Below are 17,073 nucleotides of genomic sequence, written 5' to 3'. Positions count from 1 at the left end.
AACACAACCAGGGCACGTGGAAGAAAACCAAATCCTGCGGGAGAAAACCAGGGCCCGGGGAACAAAACCAGGGCCCGGGGAACAAAACCAGGGCCCGGGAAAAAAAAACAGGGCCCGGGAAAAAAAAACAGGGCCCGGGAAAAAAAAAACAGGGCCCGGGGAAAAAAAAACAGGGCCCTGGGGAAAAAAAACAGGGCCCCGGGGAAAAAAAACAGGGCCCCGGGGAAAAAAAACAGGGCCCCGGGGAAAAAAAACAGGGCCCCGGGGAAAAAAAACAGGGCCCCGGGAAGAAAACCAGAAGCCCAGGGACACAACCAGGGCCTGGGGAACAAAACCAGGGCCCGGGGAACAAAACCAGGGCCCGGGAACACAACCAGGGCCCGGGAACACAACCAGGGCCCGGGAACACAACCAGGGCCCGGGAAAAATAGAACACGGCCCGGGAAAAATAGAACACGGGCCGGGGAAAAATAGAACGGGGCCCGGGGAAAAAAAAAAGGGCCTGGGGAAAAAAAAAAGGGCCTGGGGAAGAAAACCAGAGCCCGGGAAACAAAACTAGAGGCTCGGGAACAAAACCAGAGCCCGGGGAACAAAACCAGAGCCCACGGCAGAAAACCAGAGCGTGGGGAAAAAGCCACAGCCACAGAAACAAAACCAGGGCACGTGGAAGAAAACCAAATCCTGCGAGAGAAAAACAGGGCCCGGGGAACAAAACCAGGGCCTGGGGAAAAAACCAGAGCCCAGGGGAGAAAACCAGAACATGGGAAAATAGCCACAGCCACAGAAACAAAACCAGGGCACGTGGAAGAAAACCAAAATCTGTGGGAGAAAACCAGGGCCCGGGGAACAAAACCAGAGACCTAGGGAGAAATCCAGAGCCCCAGGGACAAAGCCAGAGCCCCAGGGAAAAAGTCAGAGCTCCAGGGACAAAGCCAGGGTCCGAGGAAGAAAACTAGAGACCCAGGAACAAAACCAGAGCCTGCGGGAGATAACCAGAGCCCGGGGAACAAAACCAGAGCCGGGGAAACAAAAGCAAAGCTGGGGGAATAAAACCAGAAGCCCAGGGACAAAACCAGGGCCCGGGGAACAAAACCAGCGCCCGCGGGAAAAAAACCAGCGCCCGCGGGAAAAAAACCAGCGCCCGCGGGAAAAAAACCAGCGCCCGCGGGAACAAAGCAGAGCCCCGGGAAGAGAACCAGAGCCCGCGGGATAAAACCAGAGTCCCGGGAGCAAAACCAGGGCCCCGGGAGCAAAACCAGGGCCCCGGGAGCAAAACCAGGGCCCCGGGAGCAAAACCAGGGCCCGGGGGAGAAAACAAGGGCCCGCGGGAGAAAACCAGGGCCCGCGGGAGAAAAACAGGGCCCGCGGGAGAAAAACAGGGCCCGCGGGAGAAAAACAGGGCCCGCGGGAGAAAAACAGGGCCCCGGGAATAAAACCAGACCCTGGGAATAAAACCAGAGCCCCGGGAATAAAACCTGAGCTCGGGGAACAAAACCAGAGCCTGGGGAACAAAACCAGAGCCCCGGGAACAAAACCAGAGCCCCGGGAACAAAACCAGAGCCTGGGTAACAAAACAAGACCCAGTGGACAAAGCCAGAGCTCAAGGGACAAAGCCAAAGCCCCAGTATAAAAATAACAAAGCCTGTGGGAGAAAACCAGAGCCAGGGATAAAAAAACAAAGCCCCGGGAACAAAACAAGGGCCCGGGGAACAAAACCAGAGCCCCAGGAAAAAAACCAGAAGACCAGGGACAAAACGAGAAGCCGGGGAACTAAATAAGGGCCCGGGGAACAAAACCAGGGCCCGGGGAACAAAACCAGGGCCCGGGGAACAAAACCAGCGCCCGCGGACACAAAACCAGCGCCCGCGGACACAAAACCAGCGCCCGCGGACACAAAACCAGCGCCCGCGGACACAAAACCAGGGCCCAGGGAATAAAAGACAGAGCCCGCGGAACAAAACCAGGGCCCGCGGGAAAAAAACAGAGCCCCAGGAAGAGAACCAGAGCCCCAGGAAGAGAACCAGAAACCGCGGGATAAAACCAGAGCCCGCGGGAGAAAAACAGAGCCCGCGGGAGAAAAACAGAGCCCGCGGGAGAAAAACAGAGCCTGCGGGAGAAAAACAGAGCCCGGGGAACAAAACCAGGGCCCCAGGGAAAAAGCCAGAGCCCAGGGAACAAAACAGACCCTGTGGGAGAAAACCAGATCCCCAGAAAGAGAACCAGAGCCCCAGGAAGAAAACCAGAACCCGCGGGATAAAACTAGAGCCCGAGGGAGAAAAACAGAGCCCTACAGACAAATCCAGAGCCCCAGGAACAAAACCAGAATCCCAGGAAAAAAGCCAGGAACCGGGGAACAAAAGTAGCAATCCAGCAGCAAATCCAGAGCCCACAGGAGAAAACCAGAGCTCCAGGAACAAAACCAGTATCCCAGGGACAAAACTAGGGCCACAGAAAAAAAATCAGGGCCTGGGGACAAAACCAGAGCCTGGGGAAAAAAACCAGAGACCTGTGAAAAAAACAAGATCCCCGGGAACAAAACCAGAGACCTAGGGAGACATCCAGAGCCCCAGGGACAAAGCCAGAGCACCAGGCACAAAGCCAGGGTCCGGGGAACAAAATCAGAGACCCAGGAACAAAACCAGAGCCCGGGCAAAAAAAACAGAACCCAGGAAGAGAACCAGAGCCCCAGGAAGAGAACCAGAGCCCCACGAAGAGAACCAGAGCCCCACGAAGAGAACCAGAGCCCCACGAAGAAAACCAGAGCCCGCGGGAGAAAACCAGAGGACCAGGGAGAAAGCCAGAGTCCGGGGAACAAAACTAGAGCCCCAGGGACAAAGCCAGAGCCACAGGGACAAAGCCAGAGCCCCAGGGACAAAGCCAGGGTCCGGGGAACAAAACTAGATACCCAGGAACAAAACCAGAGCCCGGGGAACAAAACCAGAGCCCCAGGAAGAGAACCAGAGCCCCAGGAAGAGAACCAGAGCCCCAGGAAGAGAACCAGAGCCCCAGGAAGAGAACCAGAGCCCCACGAAGAAAACCAGAGCCCCACGAAGAAAACCAGAGCCCGCGGGACAAAATCAGTGCCCGCGGGAGAAAACCAGAGGACCAGGGAGAAAGCCAGAGTCCGGGGAACAAAAGCAGAACCCGTAGAACAAAAGCAGAGCCTGGGGAACAAAAGCAGAGCCCGGGGAAAAAAATCCAGGGCCACAGGAACAAAACAAGACCGCGCGGGAAAAAAACAGAGCCTGCGGGAGAAAACCAGAGCTCCAGGAAGAGAACCAGAGCACCAGGAAGAAAACCAGAACCCGCGGGATAAAACCAGAGCCCGCGGGAGAAAAACAGAGCCCTAGAGACAAATCCAGAGCCCAGGGAAAAAAACTAGAGACTGGGGAAAAAAATCAGAGCCCGGCAAAACAAAACCAGAGCCGGGGAAATAAAAACAAAGCCCGGGGAACAAAACCAGGGCCCTGGGAACAAAACCAGGGCCCCAGGAACAAAACCGGACCCCGCGGGAAAAAAACAGAGCCTGCGGGAGAAAATCAGAGCCCGGGGAAGAGAACCAGAGCCCCAGGAAGAGAACCAGAGGCCCAGGGACAAAGCAGGAGCCCAGGGAACAAAATTAGAGCCTGGGGAACGAAACCAGAGCCCCAGGGACAATTCCAGTGCCCCAGGGACAAAGCCAGAGCCCCAGGGACAAAGCCAGAGACCCAGGGACAAAGCCAGAGGCCCAGGGAAAAAAAACAGAGTCCCAGGGACAAAGCCAGAGCCCCAGGAAGAAAGCCAGGGTCCGGGGAACAAAACTAGAGACCCAGGAACAAATCCAGAGCCTGCAGGAGAAAACCAGAGCTCCAGGAACAAAACCAGGGCCCCAGGGACAAAACCAGAAGGCCCAGGAACAAAACCAGGGCCCGGGTGAAAAAAAACAGAGCCCGGGGAAGAAAACCAGACCTCGCGGGAAAAAAACAGAGCCCGGGGAACAAAACCAGGGTCCGGGGAACAAAACCAGGGCCTGGGGAAAAAAAACAGGGCCCGGGGAAAAAAACCAGGGCCCGCGGAAAAAAACCAGGGCCCCGGGAACAAAACCAGGGCCCCGGAAACAAAACCAGGGCCCCGGAAACAAAACCAGGGCCCCGGAAACAAAACCAGGGCCTGTAGAAAGAAAACAGGCCCCAGGGACAAAGCAGAGCCCCAGGAAGAAACCCAGGGCCCCGGGAACAAAACCAGTACCCGCAGAAAAAAAACAGGGCCCGGGGAAAAAAAACAGGGCCCGGGGAAAAAAAACAGGGCCCGGGGAAAAAAAAACGGGCCTGGGGAAAAAAAACAGGGCCCGGGGAAAAAAAACAGGGCCCGGGGACCAAATCCACAGCCCAGGGAACAAAACCAGAGCCCGAGGAAGAACACTAGAGCCCGCGGGAGAAAACCAGAGCCTGCGGGAGAAAACCAGGGCCCGCGGAAGAAAACACAGGCCTGGGAAAAAAAAAGAGGCCTGGGACAAAAAACAGAGCCCGGGGAAAAAAAACGAAGACATAGGGAGAAAGCCAGAGCCCCAGGGACAAAGCCAGAGCCCCAGGGACAAAGCCAGGGTCTGGGGAACAAAACTAGAGACCCAGGAACAAATCCAAAGCCTGCAGGAGTAAATCAGAGCTCCAGGAATAAAACCAGGGCCCCAGGGAAAAAACCAGAGCCCCAGGAAAAAAAACAGAGCCCCAGGAAAAAAAACAGGGCCCGGGTATAAAAACCAGGGCCTGGATAAAAAAAACAGGGCCCCAGGAAGAAAACCAGATCCCACGGGAGAAAACCAGAACCCAGAAGAGAAAACCAGAGCCCGCGGGAGAAAACCAGAGCCCGCGGGAGAAAACCAGAGCCCGCGGGAGAAAACTAGAGGCCCAGGGACAAAGCAGGAGCCCAGGGAACAAAATTAGAGCCTGAGGAACGAAACCAGAGCCCCAGGGACAATTCCAGTGCCCCAGGGACAAAGCCAGAGCCCCAGGGACAAAGCCAGGGTCCGGGGAACAAAACTAGAGACCCAGGAACAAATCCAGAGCCCGCAGGAGAAAACCAGAGCTCCAGGAAAAAAACCAGGGCCCCAGGGACAAAACCAGAAGGCCCAGGAACAAAACCAGGGCCCGGGTGAAAAAAAACAGAGCCCGGGGAAGAAAACCAGACCTCGCGGGAAAAAAACAGAGCCCGGGGAACAAAACCAGGGTCCGGGGAACAAAACCAGGGCCTGGGGAACAAAACCAGGGCCCGGGGAACAAAACCAGGGCCCGGGGAAAGAAAACAGGCCCCAGGGACAAAGCAGAGCCCCAGGAAGAAACCCAGGGTCCCGGGAACAAAACCAGTACCCGCAGAAAAAAAACAGGGCCCGGGGAAAAAAAACAGGGCCCGGGGAAAAAAAACAGGGCCCGGGGAAAAAAACCAGACCTCGCGGGAAAAAAACAGACCCCGGGGACCAAATCCACAGCCCAGGGAACAAAACCAGAGCCCGAGGAAGAACACTAGAGCCCGCGGGAGAAAACCAGAGCCTGCGGGAGAAAACCAGAGCCCGGGGAAAAAAAGGAGAGCCAGGGGAACAAAAGACAGAGCCCAGGTAAAAAAAGCAGACCCCGCGGGACAAAACAGAGACCGCGGGAGAAAACCAGAGCCCCAGGAAGAGAACCAGAGCCCCAGGAAGAGAACCAGAACCCGCGGGAGAAAAACAGAGCACCAGGGAAAAAGCCAGAGCCCCAGGAACAAAACCAGAGCCCCAGGGACAAAGCAGAGCCCCAGGGACAAAACCAGAGTCCCAGGGACAAAGCCAGAGCCCCAGGAAGAAAGCCAGGGTCCGGGGAACAAACCTAGAGACCCAAGAACAAATCCAGAGTCCGCAGGAGAAAACCAGAGCTCCAGGAACAAAACCAGGGCCCCAGGGACAAAACCAGAGCCCCAGGAAGAAAACCAAAATCCCACGGACAAAACCAGGGCCCCGGGAACAAAACCAGGGCCCGCGGAAGAAAACCAGGGCCCGCGGAAGAAAACCAGGGCCCGCGGAAGAAAACAGAGGCCTGGGAAAAAAAACAGAGCCCAATGAAAAAAAACGAAGACATAAGGAGAAAGCCAGAGCCCCAGGGACAAAGCCAGAGCCCCAGGGACAAAGCCAGGGTCCGGGGAACAAAACTAGAGACCCAGGAACAAATCCAAAGCCTGCAGGAGTAAACCAGAGCTCCAGGAATAAAACCAGGGCCCCAGGGAAAAAAACAGAGCCCCAGGAAAAAAACCAGAGCCCCAGGAAAAAAACCAGAGCCCCAGGAAAAAAAACAGAGCCCCAGGAAAAAAAACAGAGCCCGGGTATAAAAACCAGGGCCCGGATAAAAAAAACAGGGCCCCAGGAAGAAAACCAGATCCCACGGGAGAAAACCAGAACCCAGAAGAGAAAACCAGAGCCCGCGGGAGAAAACCAGAGCCCACGGGAGAAAACCAGAGCCCGCGGGAGAAAACCAGAGCCCGCGGGAGAAAACCAGAGGCCCAGGGACAAAAACAGAAGCCACAGGAACGAAACCAGGGCCCGGGTAAAAAAAACAGAGCCCGGGGAAGAAAACCAGACCTCGCGGGAAAAAAACACAACCCGGGGATCAAAACCAGGGCCCGGGGAACAAAACCAGGGCACGGGGAACAAAACCAGGGCCCCGGAAACAAAACCAGGGCCCTGGAAACAAAACCAGGGCCCGTAGAAAGAAAACAGGCCCCAGGGACAAAGCAGAGCCCCAGGGACAAAACCAGAGCCCCAGGGACAAAACCAGAGTCCCAGGGACAAAACCAGAGCCCCAGGAAGAAAGCCAGGGCCCGCAGAAAAAAAACAGGGCCCGCAGAAAAAAAACAGGGCCCGCAGAAAAAAAACAGGGCCCGGGGAAAAAAAACAGGGCCCGCTCACCAAATCCACAGCCCAGGGAACAAAACCAGAGCCCGAGGAAGAACACTAGAGCCCGCGGGAGAAAACCAGAGCCTGCGGGAGAAAACCAGAGCCTGCGGGAGAAAAAGGACAGCCAGGGGAACAAAAGACAGAACCCGGGGAACAAAAGCAGACCCCGCAGGACAAAACAGAGCCCGCGGGAGAAAACCAGAGCCCCAGGAAGAGAACCAGAGCCCCAGGAAGAGAACCAGAGCCCGCGGGAGAATAACAGAGCACCAGGGAAAAAGCCAGAGCCCCAGGAACAAAACCAGAGCCCCAGGGACAAAGCCAGTGCCCCAGGGACAAAGCAGAGCCCCAGGGACAAAGCAGAGCCCCAGGGACAAAAGCAGAGTCCCAGGGACAAAAGCAGAGCCCCAGGGACAAAAGCAGAGCCCCAGGGACAAAACCAGAGCCCCAGGAAGAAAGCCAGGGTCCGGGGAACAAAACTAGAGACCCAAGAACAAATCCAGAGTCCGCAGGAGAAAACCAGAGCTCCAGGAACAAAACCAGGGCCCCAGGGACAAAACCAGAGCCCCAGGAAGAAAACCAAAATCCCAGGGACAAAACCAGGGCCCGGGGAACAAAACCAGGGCCCGGGGAACAAAACCAGGGCCCGGGGAACAAAACCAGGGCCCGGGGAACAAAACCAGGGCCCGGGGAACAAAACCAGGGCCCCGGGAACAAAACCAGGGCCCCGGGAACAAAACCAGGGCCCGCGGAACAAAACCAGGGCCCGCGGAACAAAACCAGGGCCCCGGGAACAAAACCAGGGCCTGCGGGAAAAAAAACGAAGCCTGGGAAAAAAAACAGAGCCCAATGAAAAAAAACGAAGACATAGGGAGAAAGCCAGAGTCCCAGGGACAAAGCCAGAGCCCCAGGGACAAAGCCAGGGTCCGGGGAACAAAACTAGAGACCCAGGAACAAATCCAAAGCCTGCAGGAGTAAACCAGAGCTCCAGGAATAAAACCAGGGCCCCAGGGAAAAAAACAGAGCCCCAGGAAAAAAACCAGAGCCCCAGGAAAAAAACCAGAGCCCCAGGAAAAAAAACAGAGCCCCAGGAAAAAAAACAGAGCCCGGGTATAAAAACCAGGGCCCGGATAAAAAAAACAGGGCCCCAGGAAGAAAAACAGATCCCACGGGAGAAAACCAGAACCCAGAAGAGAAAACCAGAGCCCGCGGGAGAAAACCAGAGCCCACGGGAGAAAACCAGAGCCCGCGGGAGAAAACCAGAGCCCGCGGGAGAAAACCAGAGGCCCAGGGACAAAAACAGAAGCCACAGGAACGAAACCAGGGCCCGGGTAAAAAAAACAGAGCCCGGGGAAGAAAACCAGACCTCGCGGGAAAAAAACACAACCCGGGGATCAAAACCAGGGCCCGGGGAACAAAACCAGGGCACGGGGAACAAAACCAGGGCCCCGGAAACAAAACCAGGGCCCTGGAAACAAAACCAGGGCCCGTAGAAAGAAAACAGGCCCCAGGGACAAAGCAGAGCCCCAGGGACAAAACCAGAGCCCCAGGGACAAAACCAGAGTCCCAGGGACAAAACCAGAGCCCCAGGAAGAAAGCCAGGGCCCGCAGAAAAAAAACAGGGCCCGCAGAAAAAAAACAGGGCCCGCAGAAAAAAAACAGGGCCCGGGGAAAAAAAACAGGGCCCGCTCACCAAATCCACAGCCCAGGGAACAAAACCAGAGCCCGAGGAAGAACACTAGAGCCCGCGGGAGAAAACCAGAGCCTGCGGGAGAAAACCAGAGCCTGCGGGAGAAAAAGGACAGCCAGGGGAACAAAAGACAGAGCCCGGGGAACAAAAGCAGACCCCGCAGGACAAAACAGAGCCCGCGGGAGAAAACCAGAGCCCCAGGAAGAGAACCAGAGCCCCAGGAAGAGAACCAGAGCCCGCGGGAGAATAACAGAGCACCAGGGAAAAAGCCAGAGCCCCAGGAACAAAACCAGAGCCCCAGGGACAAAGCCAGTGCCCCAGGGACAAAGCCAGTGCCCCAGGGACAAAGCAGAGCCCCAGGGACAAAGCAGAGCCCCAGGGACAAAACCAGAGCCCCAGGGACAAAACCAGAGCCCCAGGGACAAAACCAGAGCCCCAGGAAGAAAGCCAGGGTCCGGGGAACAAAACTAGAGACCCAAGAACAAATCCAGAGTCCGCAGGAGAAAACCAGAGCTCCAGGAACAAAACCAGGGCCCCAGGGACAAAACCAGAGCCCCAGGAAGAAAACCAAAATCCCAGGGACAAAACCAGGGCCCGGGGAACAAAACCAGGGCCCGGGGAACAAAACCAGGGCCCCGGGAACAAAACCAGGGCCCCGGGAACAAAACCAGGGCCCCGGGAACAAAACCAGGGCCCGCGGAACAAAACCAGGGCCCGCGGAACAAAACCAGGGCCCGCGGAACAAAACCAGGGCCCGCGGAACAAAACCAGGGCCTGCGGGAAAAAAAACGAAGCCTGGGAAAAAAAACAGAGCCCAGGGAAAAAAACCGAAGACATAGGGAGAAAGCCAGAGACCCAGGAACAAATCCAGAGCCTGCAGGAGTAAACCAGAGCTCCAGGAATAAAACCAGGGCCCCAGGGAAAAAACCAGAGCCCCAGGAAAAAAAACAGAGCCTCAGGAAAAAAAACAGGGCCTGGATAAAAAAACCAGGGCCCGGATAAAAAAACCAGGGCCCGGATAAAAAAAACAGGGCCCCAGGAAGAAAACCAGATCCCACGGGAGAAAACCAGAACCCAGAAGAGAAAACCAGAGCCCGCGGGAGAAAACCAGAGCCCGCGGGAGAAAACCAGAGCCCGCGGGAGAAAACCAGAGCCCGCGGGAGAAAACCAGAGGCCCAGGGACAAAGCAGGAGCCCAGGGAACAAAATTAGAGCCTGGGGAACGAAACCAGAGCCCCAGGGACAATTCCAGTGCCCCAGGGACAAAGCCAGAGCCCCAGGGAAAAAGCAGAGCCCCAGGGAAAAAAAACAGAGTCCCAGAGACAAAGCCAGAGCCCAGGGACAAAACCAGAGCCCCAGGGACAAAGCCAGAGCCCAAGGAAGAAAGCCAGGGTCCGGGGAACAAAACTAGAGACCCAGGAACAAATCCAGAGCCTGCAGGAGAAAACCAGAGCTCCAGGAACAAAACCAGGGCCCCAGGGACAAAACCAGAAGCCCCAGGAACAAAACCAGGGCCCGGGTAAAAAAAACAGAGCCCGGGGAAGAAAACCAGACCTCGCGGGAAAAAAACAGAACCCGGGGACCAAAACCAGAGCCCGGGGACAAAAACCAGGGCCCGTAGAAAGAAAACAGGCCGCAGGGACAAAGCAGAGCCTCAGGGACAAAGCAGAGCCCCAGGGACAAAGCAGAGCCCCAGGGACAAAACCAGAGTCCCAGGGACAAAACCAGAGCCCCAGGAAGAAAGTCAGGGCCCCGGGAACAAAACCAGTGCCCGCAGAAAAAAAACAGGGCCCGCAGAAAAAAAACAGGGCCCGCAGAAAAAAATCCAGGGCCCGCAGAAAAAAATCCAGGGCCCGCAGAAAAAAATCCAGGGCCCGGGGAAAAAAAACAGACCTCGCGGGAAAAAAACAGACCCCGGGGACCAAATCCACAGCCCAGGGAACAAAACCAGAGCCCAAGGAAGAACACTAGAGCCCGCGGGAGAAAACCAGAGCCTGCGGGAGAAAACCAGAGCCCGGGGAAAAAAAGGAGAGCCCAGGGAACAAAAGACAGAGCCCGGGAAACAAAAGCAGACCCCGCAGGACAAAACAGAGACCGCGGGAGAAAACCAGAGCCCCAGGAAGAGAACCAGAGCCCCAGGAAGAGAACCAGAGCCCCAGGAAGAGAACCAGAGCCCGCGGGAGAAAAACAGCACCAGGGAAAGAGCCAGAGCCCCAGGGACAAAACGAGAGCCCCAGGGACAAAGCCAGAGCCCCAGGGACAAAGCCAGAGCCCCAGGGACAAAGCCAGGGTCTGGGGAACAAAACTAGAGACCCAAGAACAAATCCAGAGTCCGCAGGAGAAAACCAGAGCTCCAGGAACAAAACCAGGGCCCCAGGGACAAAACCAGAGCCCCAGGGACAAATCCAGAATCCCAGGGACAAAACCAGGGCCCGGGGAACAAAACCAGGGCCCCGGGAACAAAACCAGGGCCCCGGGAACAAAACCAGGGCCCCGGGAACAAAAACAGGGCCCCGGGAAAAAAAACAGGGCCCCGGGAAAAAAAACAGGGCCCTAGAGAGAAAAACAGAGCCCCAGGAAAAAAACCAGAGTCCCAGGAAAAAAACCAGGGCCCGAGTAAAAAAACCAGGGCCCCAGGAAGAAAACCAGATCCCACGGGAGAAAACCAGAACCCAGAAGAGAAAACCAGAGCCCGCGGGAGAAAACCAGAGCCCGCGGGAGAAAACCAGAGCCCGCGGGAGAAAAAGCAGAGCCCGCGGGAGAAAAAGCAGAGCCCGCGGGAGAAAAAGCAGAGCCCGCGGGAGAAAAAGCAGAGCCCGCGGGAGAAAAAGCAGGGCCTGCGGGAGAAAAAGCAGGGCCCGGGGAACAAAAGCAGGGCCCGGGGAACAAAAGCAGGGCCCGCGGAAAAAAAACCAGGGCCCGCGGAAAAAAAACCAGGGCCCGCAGCACAAATCCAGGGCTGCAGGAATAAAACCAGGGCCCCGGGAACAAAACCAGGGCCCCGGGAACAAAACCAGGGCCCCGCGGGAAAAAAACAGAGCCCCAGGAAGAGAACCAGAGCCCCAGGAAGAGAACCAGAGGACCCGGGATAAAACCAGAGCCCCAGGAAGAAAACCAGAGCCCCAGGAAGAAAACCAGAGCCCCAGGAAACAAAACCAGAGCCCGGGAAACAAAACCAGAGCCCCAGGGACAAAGCCAGGGTCCGGGGAACAAAGCTACAGACCCAGGAAGAAATCCAGAGCCCGCAGGAGAAAACCAGAGCTCCAAGGAAAAAAACATGGCCCAAGGGAGAAAAGCAGAGTCCCAGGAACAAAACCAGAATTCCAGGGACAAAACCAGGGCCCGAGGAACAAAACAAGGGCCCGGGGAAAAAAAAACAGGGCCCGAGGAAAAAAAAACAGGGCCCGCGGAACACAACCAGGGCCCGCGGAACACAACCAGGGCCCGCGGAACACAACCAGGGCCCGCGGGAGAAAACCAGAGACCCAGGGACAAAACCAGAGCCCAGGGAACAAAACCAGAGCCCAGGGAACAAAACCAGAGCCCAGGGAACAAAATTAGACATCGTGGGAAGAAAACAGAGCCCCAGGAAGAGAACCAGAGCTCCAGGAAGAAAACCATAACCCGGGAGAGAAATCCAGAGCCCCGGGGACAAAGCCAGAGCCCCAGGGACAAAGCCAGAGCCCCAGGGACAAAGCCAGAGCCCCAGGGAAGAAAACCAGGGCCCCAGGGACAAAACCAGGGCCCCGGGGACAAAACCAGGGCCCCGGGGACAAAACCAGACCCGCAGGAGAAAACCATAGGCCGCAGGAGAAAACCAGAGCCCCAGGGACAAAGCCAGAGCCCCAGGGGCCAAAACCAGACCCCAGGGACAAAGCCAGAGCCCCAGGGACAAAGCCAGAGCCCCAGGGACAAAGCCAGAGCCCGCGGGAGAAAACCAGAGCCCCAGGAAGAAAACCAGAGCCCCAGGGATAAAGCCACAGCCCCAGAAAGAAAACAACAACCCCACGAAGAAAACCAGAGCCCGAGGAGAAAACCAGAGCACCAGGAAGAAAACCAGAGCCCGGGAAACAAAACCAGAGCCCCAGGGACAAAGCCAAGATCCGGGGAACAAAACCATACCCCAGGGTCAAAACCAGAGTCCCAGGAAGAAAACCACAACCCCACGAAGAAAACCAGAGTCCATGGAAGAAAACCAGAGCCCCAGGAAGAAACCCAGAGCCCGCGGGAGAAAACCAGAACGCAAGGAAGAAAACCAGATCCCAGGAAAAAAAAACAGAGCCCGCAGGAAAAAAACAGGTCCCGGGGAACAAAACGAGGGCCCGGGGAACAAAACGAGGGCCCACAGGAGAAAAGCAGAGCACCAGGAAAAAAACCAGGGCCCCGGGAACAAAACCAGGGCCCCGGGAACATAAACCAGGGCCCCGGGAACAAAACCAGGGCCCACGGGAGAAAACCAGTGCCCCAGGGACAAAACCAGAGCCCCAGGGACAAAACCAGAGCCCCAGGGACAAAACCAGAGCCCCAGGGACAACGCCAGAGCCCCAAGGAGAAAACCAAAGTCCGAGGAACTAAACCAGAGCCCCAAGAACAAAACCAGAACATGGGGAACAAAGCCAGAACGCCACGAACAAAACCAGAGCCCCAGTAACAAAACCAGAGCCTCAGTAACAAAACCAGAGCCCAAGTAACAAAACCAGAGCCCAAGTAACAAAACCAGAGCCCCAGTAACAAAATCAGAGCCCCAGTAACAAAACCAGAGCCCCAGGAATAAAAACCAGAGCCCCAGGAATAAAAACCAGAGGCCCAGGAATAAAAACCAGGTCCCGGGGAAAAAACCAGGTCCCGGGGAAAAAACCAGGTCCCGGGAAAAAACCAGGTCCCGGGGAACAAAACCAGGTCCCGGGGAACAAAACCAGGTCCCGGGGAAAAACCAGGTCCCGGGGAACAAAACCAGGTCCCGGGGAACAAAACCAGGTCCCGGGGAAGAAAATCAGAGATGGAGAACAAAATTAGAGCCCGGGGAAAAAAAACAGAGCCCCAGGAACAAACCAAGAGCCCGCGGGAAGTAAACCAGGGCCAGCGGGAGAAAACGAGGGCCCGCGGGAGAAAACGAGGGCCCGCGGGAGAAAACAGAGCTCCAGGAACAAAACCAGAGCCCCACGAAGAAAACCAGAACCTGGGGAACAAAACCAGAGCCCGCAGGAGAAAGCCAGATCCCGGGGAAAAAAACAGGTCCCGGGGTACAAAACCAGGTCCCGGGGTACAAAACCAGAGCCCCGGGAACAAAACCAGAGCCCCGGGAACAAAACCAGGGGCCCGGAAAAAAAACCAGGGGCCCGGAAAAAAAACCAGGGCCCGCGGGAGAAAACCAAAGCCCCAGGGACAAAGCCAGAGCCCCAGGGACAAAGCCAGAGCCCCAGGGACAAAGCCAGAGCCTGTGGGAGAAAACATTGCTCCAGGAACAAAACCAGAACCCCAGGAATAAAACCAGAGCCCCAGGAACAACGCCAGAGCTCCAGGGACAACGCCAGAGCTCCAGGGACAACGCCAGAGCTCCAGGGACAACGCCAGGGCACCAAGGAGAAAACCAAAGTCCGTGGAACTAAACCAGAGCCCCAGGAAAAAAACCAGGGCTCACGGGAGACAACCAGAGCTCCAGGAACAAAACCAGGGTCCCAGGGATAAATCCAGAGACCCAGGGACATAACCAGAGCCCTAGTGACAAACAAGAGCCTGGAGAAAAAATCCAGGGCCCGTGGGAGAAAACCAGAGCTCCAGGAACAAAACCAGAGCCCAAGAAAAAAAAAACAGAGCCCCAGAAACAAAACCAGAGCCCCAGAAACAAAAACCAGAACCTGGGGAACAAAACCAGAGCCTGGGGAACAAAACCAGAGCCTGGGGAACAAAACCAGAGCCTGCGGGAGAAAAACCAGAGCCCCAGGAACAAAACCAGAATATGGGGAAGAAAACCAGAACATGGGGAACAAAGCCAGAGACCCAGGGACAAAGCCAGAGCCCCAGGGACAAAGCCAGAGCCCGCAGGAGTAAACCAGAGCCCCAGGAAGAAAACCAGAGACCCACGAAGAAAACCAGAGACCCACGAAGAAAACCAGAGACCCAGGAAGAAAACCACAACCCCACGAAGAAAACCAGAGCCCCAGGAAGAAAACCAGAGCCCCAGGAAGAAAACCAGAGCCCAGGAAAAAAAGACAGAGCCCGCAGGAGAAAACCAGGTCCCGGGGAAAAAAACAGGTCCCGGGGAACAAAACTAGGTCCCGGGGAACAAAACCAGGTCCCGGGGAACAAAACCAGGTCCCGGGGAACAAAACCAGGTCCCGGGGAATAAAATTAGAGCCCGGGGAAAAAAAACAGAGCCCCAGGAACAAAACCATAGCCCGGGGAACAAAACCAGAGCCCGGGGAACAAAACCAGAGCCCGGGTGAAGTAAACCAGGGCCCGGGGGAAGTAAACCAGGGCCCGGGGGAAGTAAACCAGGGCCCGGGGGAAGTAAACCAGGGCCCGCGGGAGAAAACGAGGGCCCGCGGGAGAAAACGAGGGCCCGCGGGAGAAAACAGAGCTCCAGGAACAAAACCAGAGCCCCACGAAGAAAACCAGAACCTGGAGAACAAAACAGAGCCCGCAGGAGAAAGCCAGGTCCTGGGGAAAAAACCAGGTCCCGGGGAAAGAACCAGGTCCCGGGGAAAGAACCAGGTCCCCGGGAACAAAACCAGAGCCCCGGGAACAAAACCAGAGCCCCGGGAACAAAACCAGGGCCTGCGGGAGAAAACCAGAGCCCCAGGGACAAAGCCAGAGCCTGTGGGAGAAAACATTGCTCCAGGAACAAAACCAGAACCCCAGGAAAAAAAACCAGAACCCCAGGAACAAAACCAGAGCCCCAGGGACAAAGCCAGAGCCCCAGGGACAAAGCCAGAGCCCCAGGGACAACGCCAGAGCTCCACGGACAACGCCAGAGCTCCACGGACAACGCCAGAGCCCCAAGGAGAAAACCATAGTTCGTGGAACTAAACCAGAGCCCCAGGAACAAAACCAGGGCCCACGGGAGAAAACCAGAGCTCCAGAAACAAAACCAGGGCCCCACGGATAAAGCCAGAGACCCAGGGACAAAACCAGAGCCCCAGGGACAAACGAGAGCCTGGAAAAAAAATCCAGGGACCGAGGGAGAAAACCACAGCTCCAGGAACAAAACCAGAGCCCCAGAACAAAAAAACAGAGCCGCAGAAACAACACCAGAGCCCCAGAAACAAAACCAGAGCCCCAGAAACAAAACCAGAGCCCACGGGAGAAAACCAGAGGCCCAGGAACAAAACCAGAGCCCCAGGAAAAAAAACAGAACCTGGGGAAAAAAAACAGAACCTGGGGAACAAAACCAGAGCCCCAGGAACAAAACCAGAGCCCCAGGAACAAAGACAGGGACCGCGGGAGAAAACCAGAGCCCCAGGAAGAAAACCAGATCCCCACGAAGAAAACCAGAGCCCCAGGGACAAAGCCACAGCCCCAGAAAGAAAACCACAACCCCACGAGGAAAACCAGAGCCCCAGGAAGAAAACGAGAGCCCCAGGAAGAAAACCAGAGCCCCAGGAAGAAAACCAGAGCCCAGGAAAAAAAACAGAGACCGCAGGAGAAAACCAGGGCGGGTGGGAGAAAACCAGGGCCCGTGGAAGAAAATCAGAGACGGGGAACAAAATCAGAGCCCGGGGAAAAATACTTGAGCCAGGGGAAAAAAATAAGGTCCCGGGGAACAAAACCAGGTGCCGGGGAAAAAAAACAGTGCCCGGGGAACAAAACCAGTGCCCGGGGAACAAAAGTAGAGACCCCGGAAGAAAACCAGGACCCCGGGAATAAAATCAGGGCCCGCGGAAAGAAAACCAGGGCCCTGGGAACAAAACCAGGGACCCGAGAACAAAACCAGGGCCCCGAGAACAAAACCAGGGCCCCGAGAACAAAACCAGGGCCCGCGGGAGAAAACCAGGGCCCGCGGGAGAAAACCAGGGCCCCGGGAAAAAAACCAGGGCCCTGGGGACAAAACCAGAGCCCCAGGGACAAAACCAGAGCCCCGGGGACAAAACCAGAGGCCGTGGCAGAAAACAGAGCTCCAGGAACAAAAACAGAGCCCCAGGGACAAAGCCAGAGCCCCAGGGACAAAGCCAGAGCCCCAGGGACAAAGCCAGAGCCCCAGGGACACAGCCAGAGGCACAGCGAGAAAAACAAATTCCGTGGAACTAAACCAGAGCCTCAGGAACAAAACCAGGGCCCGCGGGAGAAAACCAGAGCCCCGGGAACAAATCCAGAGCCACAGGAACAAATCCAGAGCCCCGGGAACAAATCCAGAGTCCGTAGTAAAAAAACAGAGCCCCAGAGAAAAAGCCAGAGCACCGGGGACAAAACCAGACCCCCAGGAACAAAACAAGAGCCCGCAGGAGAAAACCCAGTCTGGGGAAAAAACCCGGTCCAGGGGAAAAAACCTG

Source organism: Calonectris borealis, unplaced genomic scaffold (genome assembly GCF_964195595.1).
Source record: "Calonectris borealis unplaced genomic scaffold, bCalBor7.hap1.2 HAP1_SCAFFOLD_43, whole genome shotgun sequence".
In the NCBI taxonomy this organism is placed as follows: Eukaryota; Metazoa; Chordata; class Aves; order Procellariiformes; family Procellariidae; genus Calonectris; species Calonectris borealis.
The sequence above is the reverse complement of the archived record's forward strand: the minus strand, read 5'-3'. Positions refer to the sequence as shown.